The following is a 7,046-nucleotide window of genomic DNA, read 5'->3' on the forward strand; positions in this document are numbered from 1 at the left end:
AACCTAGTTATAGGCTACTATATAAGATGTTACTAAATAAATTAAAAGTGCTTTAAAAATACCTTAATAAGAACCTAAAAAAAAAGTTTATTTAAGCTAGCTTCTTACTAGTAGTGTTACTTATACTATTTATAAAGAAACTTAAAAGTAGGCTCTAATTTTATATTAACTACTAAGGACTAAACACTGTTACTATTAAAAACTAATACTTAATTCCCTTTTTACAAGAAACCTTAAGCTAACTAAGTAAAGCAAAGTATTTTATAAAGTTAGATATTATTACTACCTTTAATAAGCTAAAAATAGTAAAGAGTAATAAGTAGCTAACAGCATTTTAGACCTAATATAAACTATTTAAGTACTTAGTAATGCCTTTTAGCTTAGCTAATATACTTAGTACTTTTTAACATTTTATAAACAACTTACTCTAACCCTACCTAGATATGTTCTGCACTATGTATATTAACAATATTCTAATCTACAGTAATAGCCTTTTAGAGCATAAACAGCATGTACGCCTAGTGCTAAAAGCTATAAAAGAAGCAGGTCTGTAACTTAACATAGACAAATGTAAGTTTTACTAATTAAAGGTTACATATTTAAGATATGTAATCTCTATAAATAGCATTTAAATAGACCCTATTAAGGTTTAGACTGTGCTAGATTAGCAATACTTAAAGAACATAAAAGATATTTAAGCCTTTATAAAATTTACTAACTTTTACTAATAATTTATTAACAACTTTTTACAGCTAGTAAGCCTTATAATTACACTTACTAAAAAAAAAGTTTAATTTAACTTTAACTTAAATTACTAATAGTTTTTTAACTAACTAAAGAAAGCTTTTACTAAAGCCTTAATACTCTGCTACTTTAACTTTAAACTACTAATACTTGTAGAAGCTAATGCCTTAGACTATATAGTAGCAAGAGTTCTCTTCTAGACTAAGCTAGATAGGACTATTAGGCCTATTATATACTTCTTAAAAAGAATAAGTCTTGTAGAAGGTAATTATAAGATCTATAATAAGAAATTACTTACTATAGTACACTGCTTTAAATAATAGCAACCTAAACTAGAAGGTGCAGCGCATCTAATACAGGTCCTATCTAACTACAAGAACTTACAGTACTTTATAACTATAAAATAACTTAGCTACTAATAAGCCTGTTAGTCTAAATACTTATTTTATTTTAATTTTAAGATTACTTATTATTTTAGTTAAAATAAAAAGAAACTAGATGCTTTTATAAAGCAATCCTAAAACATCCCTACTTAAAAAAAAGTGTAAAAGGCTTAACACTAAACTCTACTTTAACTTAAGCTATTTTTAGACCTTAACTTAAATAAAATAAATTAGATAATTAATTAAATTATTACTAATAAGTATCTAAATAATAAATTTATTTAAAAAACCTTAGACCTGCTCTAAAACAGCGCTAGTTAGTTAAAGAAGGTAACACTAGCTAACTATAAAAACTAAAATAGTAAGCTATATTACTATAACTAACTTATAATCTTTAATTCTAACAAACTAAGAATTAAACTACTCTAAATTATACACAACTTACCTATTAGAGGACACCTAGGCAGAGGAAAGACTCTTAACCTACTACAGAGAGAGTACTACTAGCCCTGCATGTTCTATACTGTACGCTAATACATATTATGTTGCTATACTTGCTGTAAAGTAAAGGCCTTTTAAAAAAGGTATAATAGCCTACTTAAACTACTTCTAATCTCTAAATAAGCTTAAAAAGACATATTAATTAATTTTATTATAGACTTACCTCTATCTAAAGAGTATATAAATATTATAGTAGTTGTTAATTACTTAACTAAGTATTAACACTTAATACTATGTTCCTTTATAACTGCCCCTAATATAGCCTAGTTATTCTACTAATATGTATAAGTTTACTATAGCCTGCCTAACATAATTATATTAAACAGAGGTACATAGTTTGTCTTAGCCTTCTAAAATAAACTTTATAAATAGCTCTAAATTATCCTTTATTTATCTATAGCTTTTTACCTAGAGACTAACAGCTAGACTAAGAACGCAAACACTGTAATAAAATAAGTTCTATAAGTGTACACAAACTACTAGTAGGACAACTAGGTAAAATAGTTAGCTATAGCATAGTTTAAAGCTAATAACATAACATCTAAATTAACATAAGTATCTTTATTCTTAGTAAACTATAAATACTACCCTTAAATAAGATTTAAACTACTTATAAATACCCTCTAACTAACTTATTAATTTATATAAGTAACAGATGTAAATAGACTTATTAATAAGATCTAAAATATATCTAAATATATTTATAAAAAGCTTACATAGGCTTAAGCTCTTTAATAAGAGTACATAAACTAATTCTAAACCTTTGCCCCTGCATATGCAGCTAGCAAGAAGGTCTAGCTAGACACTAGAAATATTTAAATAAACTAATAATTAAAGAAACTTAATTAGAGAAACTTTAGCCCCTTTATAGTAGCCTATATAGTCTTATTATATGCTTACTAATTAATCCTACCTAACAGCATAAAGATACACCCTGTGTTCCACATATTGTTGCTGCGCTAAGTAGCCCCTAAATTTAACTATTTACCTAAACAGCTAAACCTACTACCTAAACTTATTATTATAAATAACAAACTAGAATATGTTATAGAAGACATTAAATAAATCTAGTTTAATAAGAAAAAATATATCTATAAATACTTTATAAAATAAACTAGATATAACAAACTGTTATAGGAACCTGCAGAAGCCCTGCAAAAGAACTCTACAGTAACCTAATTCTACGCCTAATACCTATCTAAACTAAACCTGTACCCTAACAAAGACAACCTAATGCTAGAACTACTAATGTAAAAAATTCCCTTTCTAATAAGAGGGGGGGTACTGTTACAGTATCCTCCCTAGATCCTAGACATAACTGTATTAGACGCGTACTAGAGTATTATTAGTGCATGTCTAACATAAACACAACATAACATAGATATAAACTTAAGCATAAACTGCTTTAACACTAACTAAACTTAAAATAGGCTTAATTTATACTTAAAGCGCTTAGACTTTTAAGCTAAGTATTTAATTACTAATTTTCTTTTAAACCTTCCTGTTCCTCACACAACGTCTTGTACCTACTATAATACCTCACGTAGTAATTAAACTAGACCTCTGTGAAGCTCTATAACCTTACTCGTGCACAATCGTGACAATAGCTTGTTAGTCCTGTTTATCTTATTATTCTTATATTGCCCTTTATTTTAATTCTTTTTACTAAACAAAGATAAGGCCCTATAGCGCTTACTAGTTTTTAGGGTTATTATGTATGTTAACACTATCCTTAAATAACTGCGTTAAGTATATAAAAAAGTATAGTAAGTGCAATGCTTTTATCTCTAATACTGCCTAGGACTGCCTAGAGAAAGAAAGGAAGGCGCTTCTTTAAAAGGCCTTTATTATAAAGGCTTAGAAGTGTGCTCTACTAGAGAAGCAGCTAGCCTACAAGCGCTTTCTACTAAAAGAGCAGCAGGCTTAGGACTAGAAACAGCTTTATTTACAAGAGAAAATGCTAAAGGCAATAGATAAAAAGTGTTTTAGATAAGATTATATTTAAAAGTTATTAAATCTATTAAAAGCTTATTATATAAAGTACTTAAAAAGGGACTTTTTTTTTCTAGACAAGATAAAAGCTTTTAAGGCTAAAGTAAAGAGCTACTTTTTTTTTTAGCCTTTATTAGCTAAGACTTATCTTTAAAAGCTGCTGCTATCTAGTAATAACATAGCTATTTCTTTTAATATAGGTGCTTTATTACCTAGCTAGTTTCTTTTAGATAAGCCTAAAGGTACTTTTATACTAACAGCTGTGTGTTCTATAAATTCTTAGCTAGTTCTTATGTGTTTTTACTAGTAGGCTACTTTTTCTATTTTACTAGAAATTCTTTTTAGTTTTTTTAATTACTTATAATGCGCTTAACTTTATATTTTATTCCTTTATTTTTTTATTTTTAGGTAGATAAAAGGATTTCTTTAGGTGCTTTTTCTAATCTAGAGATATAGAACTATAGGTAGATCTTTATATACTAGAGAAGCTTAAGCTTATAGTTATCTTATTAAGTTTAAAGAACTTTATAAGGTCTTATTTTTTTTTTTACTAGTTTTTTAAAGGGTCTAAGTATCTTAAGGTTTTTAGTGTTAAAATACATATAATCTCTTAGATAGATTTTAGGTCTTAGTTATTATAATTTATTTATATATTTTTTTATTACTTCTTTACTAGACTTAGCTTCTACAGCTAACTTTTTATATATCTAGCATAGGTTTTTTAGCTAATTTATTAACTTTTATAGGTCTGTAGGCTAATTTCTATGTAATGTAAAGTAAGGGTTATAGCTAAAATTAGCTTTATATAGCGTTTCTTTTATTATAGCTAACTCTATATTATTAATAGCTAACTATGCTATTAAAAGCTATACTGCCTAATTATTTTAGGTGTAGAAAATATACTTTTTTAGGTACTTTTTTACTTTTATGTTTGCTCTTTTAGTCTAACTATTTATTTATAAGTAGTAGGCTATTAATAGCTTATGTGTTATACTAAAGTGCTACATTACTGCTTTTTAGAAACTGCTAGTAAACAGCTTATCTTAGTTAAAGATAATAATCTTAGGGCATTTATATACTAATATTATATTTTATTTTAATTTATAAATAAATTTTTTAGCTATTATTATTTTTTTTAAGGGCTAAGTGTGCAGATACTTAGTAGTTTTATCTAGAGCTACTATAATTATGTTGCACATCTTATCTGTTCTTAGTTCTTTAGATAGGGGTAATTTTATAATAAAGTTTATTATAATTATTATCTATAGTAACTTTAGAGCTTTAATTAGTTAAAGGTACTTATAGGCCTTATGCCTTTATAGGTTATTTTTATTACAGGTATTACACTCTTTAAGCACCTCTATGCATAGTTGCTTTACTTTTAGTATATGTTAAAAAATAGCAGCCTTTAGCTTTTTCTAGAGGGTGCTTATTCTTAGGTGTCTAAATATTAGAGATTTATAATATTCTTAAATTAAATTCTTCTATCTTTACTTACTAGCTATAAGTATATAGAATTCTTTTATAAGTTAAGGCTTATTATATATCTACTTTTTATTAGTTTTTTTAAAAAGTGTAAACTTCTTAGTTTCTTTTTTTTCTTTATTAAAGTAGTTAGGCTTTTAGCTAAGAGCATTAGCTTACTAATTCTGTGTTCTTAGAACATGCTTAATAATGCAGTTAAACTAGGCAAGCTTTATTACTTATTTTATGTGCATTAGTAAAAGTTTCTTTACTATTAGAAACATAACTAAATTTACATAGTTAGTTATAATATAGAATAGCTTTACTATTCTATATAGCTTTATAGCCTATACTCTTACAGCGTTTAGTATTGCTTTTAACTCTTTGTTAGGTATGCTGTACTCTACTTTAAGTCCTAAGAACTTAGCAGAATAGTATGCAACTAAGTGCTATTTTCTGTTTTTTTGTTTCTAATAGAGGGTTGCTCTGCTAGCTTCTAGGGATGCGTCTGTGTAGATTTTAGTATCTAACTGTAGGTTATACATTCTTAGCACTAGCTTAGCTGTTATAGCTTGTTTTAATGCTAAAAATGCCTTATTTATTTCTAAAGTCTAAATAAATTTTGCTATTACTTATTCTTTAGTTATAGTGTTAGTTAATAGTATAGTAATTTTTAAATAGTCCCTAATTATTTGTCTAACATAGCCTAATAGTCTTAGAAATCCTCTTACTTCTTTAACTATTATAAGTTTTAGCTATTTAAGCACTTTTTATACTTTAGCTAAGTTAATTTTTATTTCTTCTTTATAAATTATAAATCTTAAGTATTTTATTTTAGTAACATAAAATTTATATTTAGAGAGCTGCAAGTAGAGTCTATACTTCTTAAGCTATTCTAAGACTTTTTATACCTTCTATACATAGTCTTCTAGGGTATCTTTTAAGTAGATAAGGACGTTATCTAAATATACTAGAGTAAAGACATTAAAGTATAAGTTAAGAGCTATATTAATAATTTACTAGAATATTGCTAGGGCATTTATTAGGCTAAACAGCATTACTAGTAGTTTATAGAGTCCTTATAGAGTCTTAAACACTGTAAGCTACTTATTTTCTTTCTATATTCTTATTTTGTTAAATCTGTCTTGTATGTTAAACTTTATAAAGTACTAAGTTCCTTTTAATTAGTTTATAATATTTTATATAATTAGTAAAGGAAACTAATTTTAAATTATGTTATTATTTAGAGTTTTATAGTCTTAATAAACTTTAATTTTTTCTTTTTTCTTTTTTATAAAAACTATAGCTAACGCTACTAGGCTATAGCTTTTTTAGATGTAGCCTTATGCTAACATTCTGTTAACATATTTTTATAAGGCTTTTTTTTATGTCCTTGTTAAGAGGTAAAGCTTATAAGTCTTTAAATTATAATCTTTTATTAAGTTAATAGCATAATTTTAAGGCTAATGTAGTAGTAGTTCTTCTAGGTCTTCTAGTGTTTTAAACATGTTCTTATAATTCTTATATTTAGCTAGGATGTAACCTTTGTTCTAGGTTTAAATAACACTAATTTATTTTACATTTTTATCTGCTTTAATTTCTTTATAAAAGACTTTTTTAAGTTTTTCTTTTATTATTCTTATTACTTAGGCTTTTAGTTCTTAGTAAGGGAATTTCTAAAGTTTTTTTTTAAAGTAGTAACTGCTACCCTGTTTTACTTATTTATAGACTAGGCATTAGTTATTATAGCATGCTAACTAGGTTATGTGTGCATAGTTGTTAGGAGTTTTTATAGTTATAGTTTTTTAATTAATTACAGAATTATAAGTTCTAAGCTAGTTATAGCCTAGAATTATATTATATTTACCTTCTAGCTAGAGTATATTTATAGACCTCTAGTTCTTTGTGTTAGGGGTTTTAAGGTTCTTCTTATAAGTTTCTAGGTTAATTTATCCTCTACTA

The sequence above is a fragment of the Lindgomyces ingoldianus genome, assembly GCF_010093535.1.
Source record: "Lindgomyces ingoldianus strain ATCC 200398 unplaced genomic scaffold BDR25scaffold_14, whole genome shotgun sequence".
Lineage (NCBI taxonomy): Eukaryota > Fungi > Ascomycota > Dothideomycetes > Pleosporales > Lindgomycetaceae > Lindgomyces > Lindgomyces ingoldianus.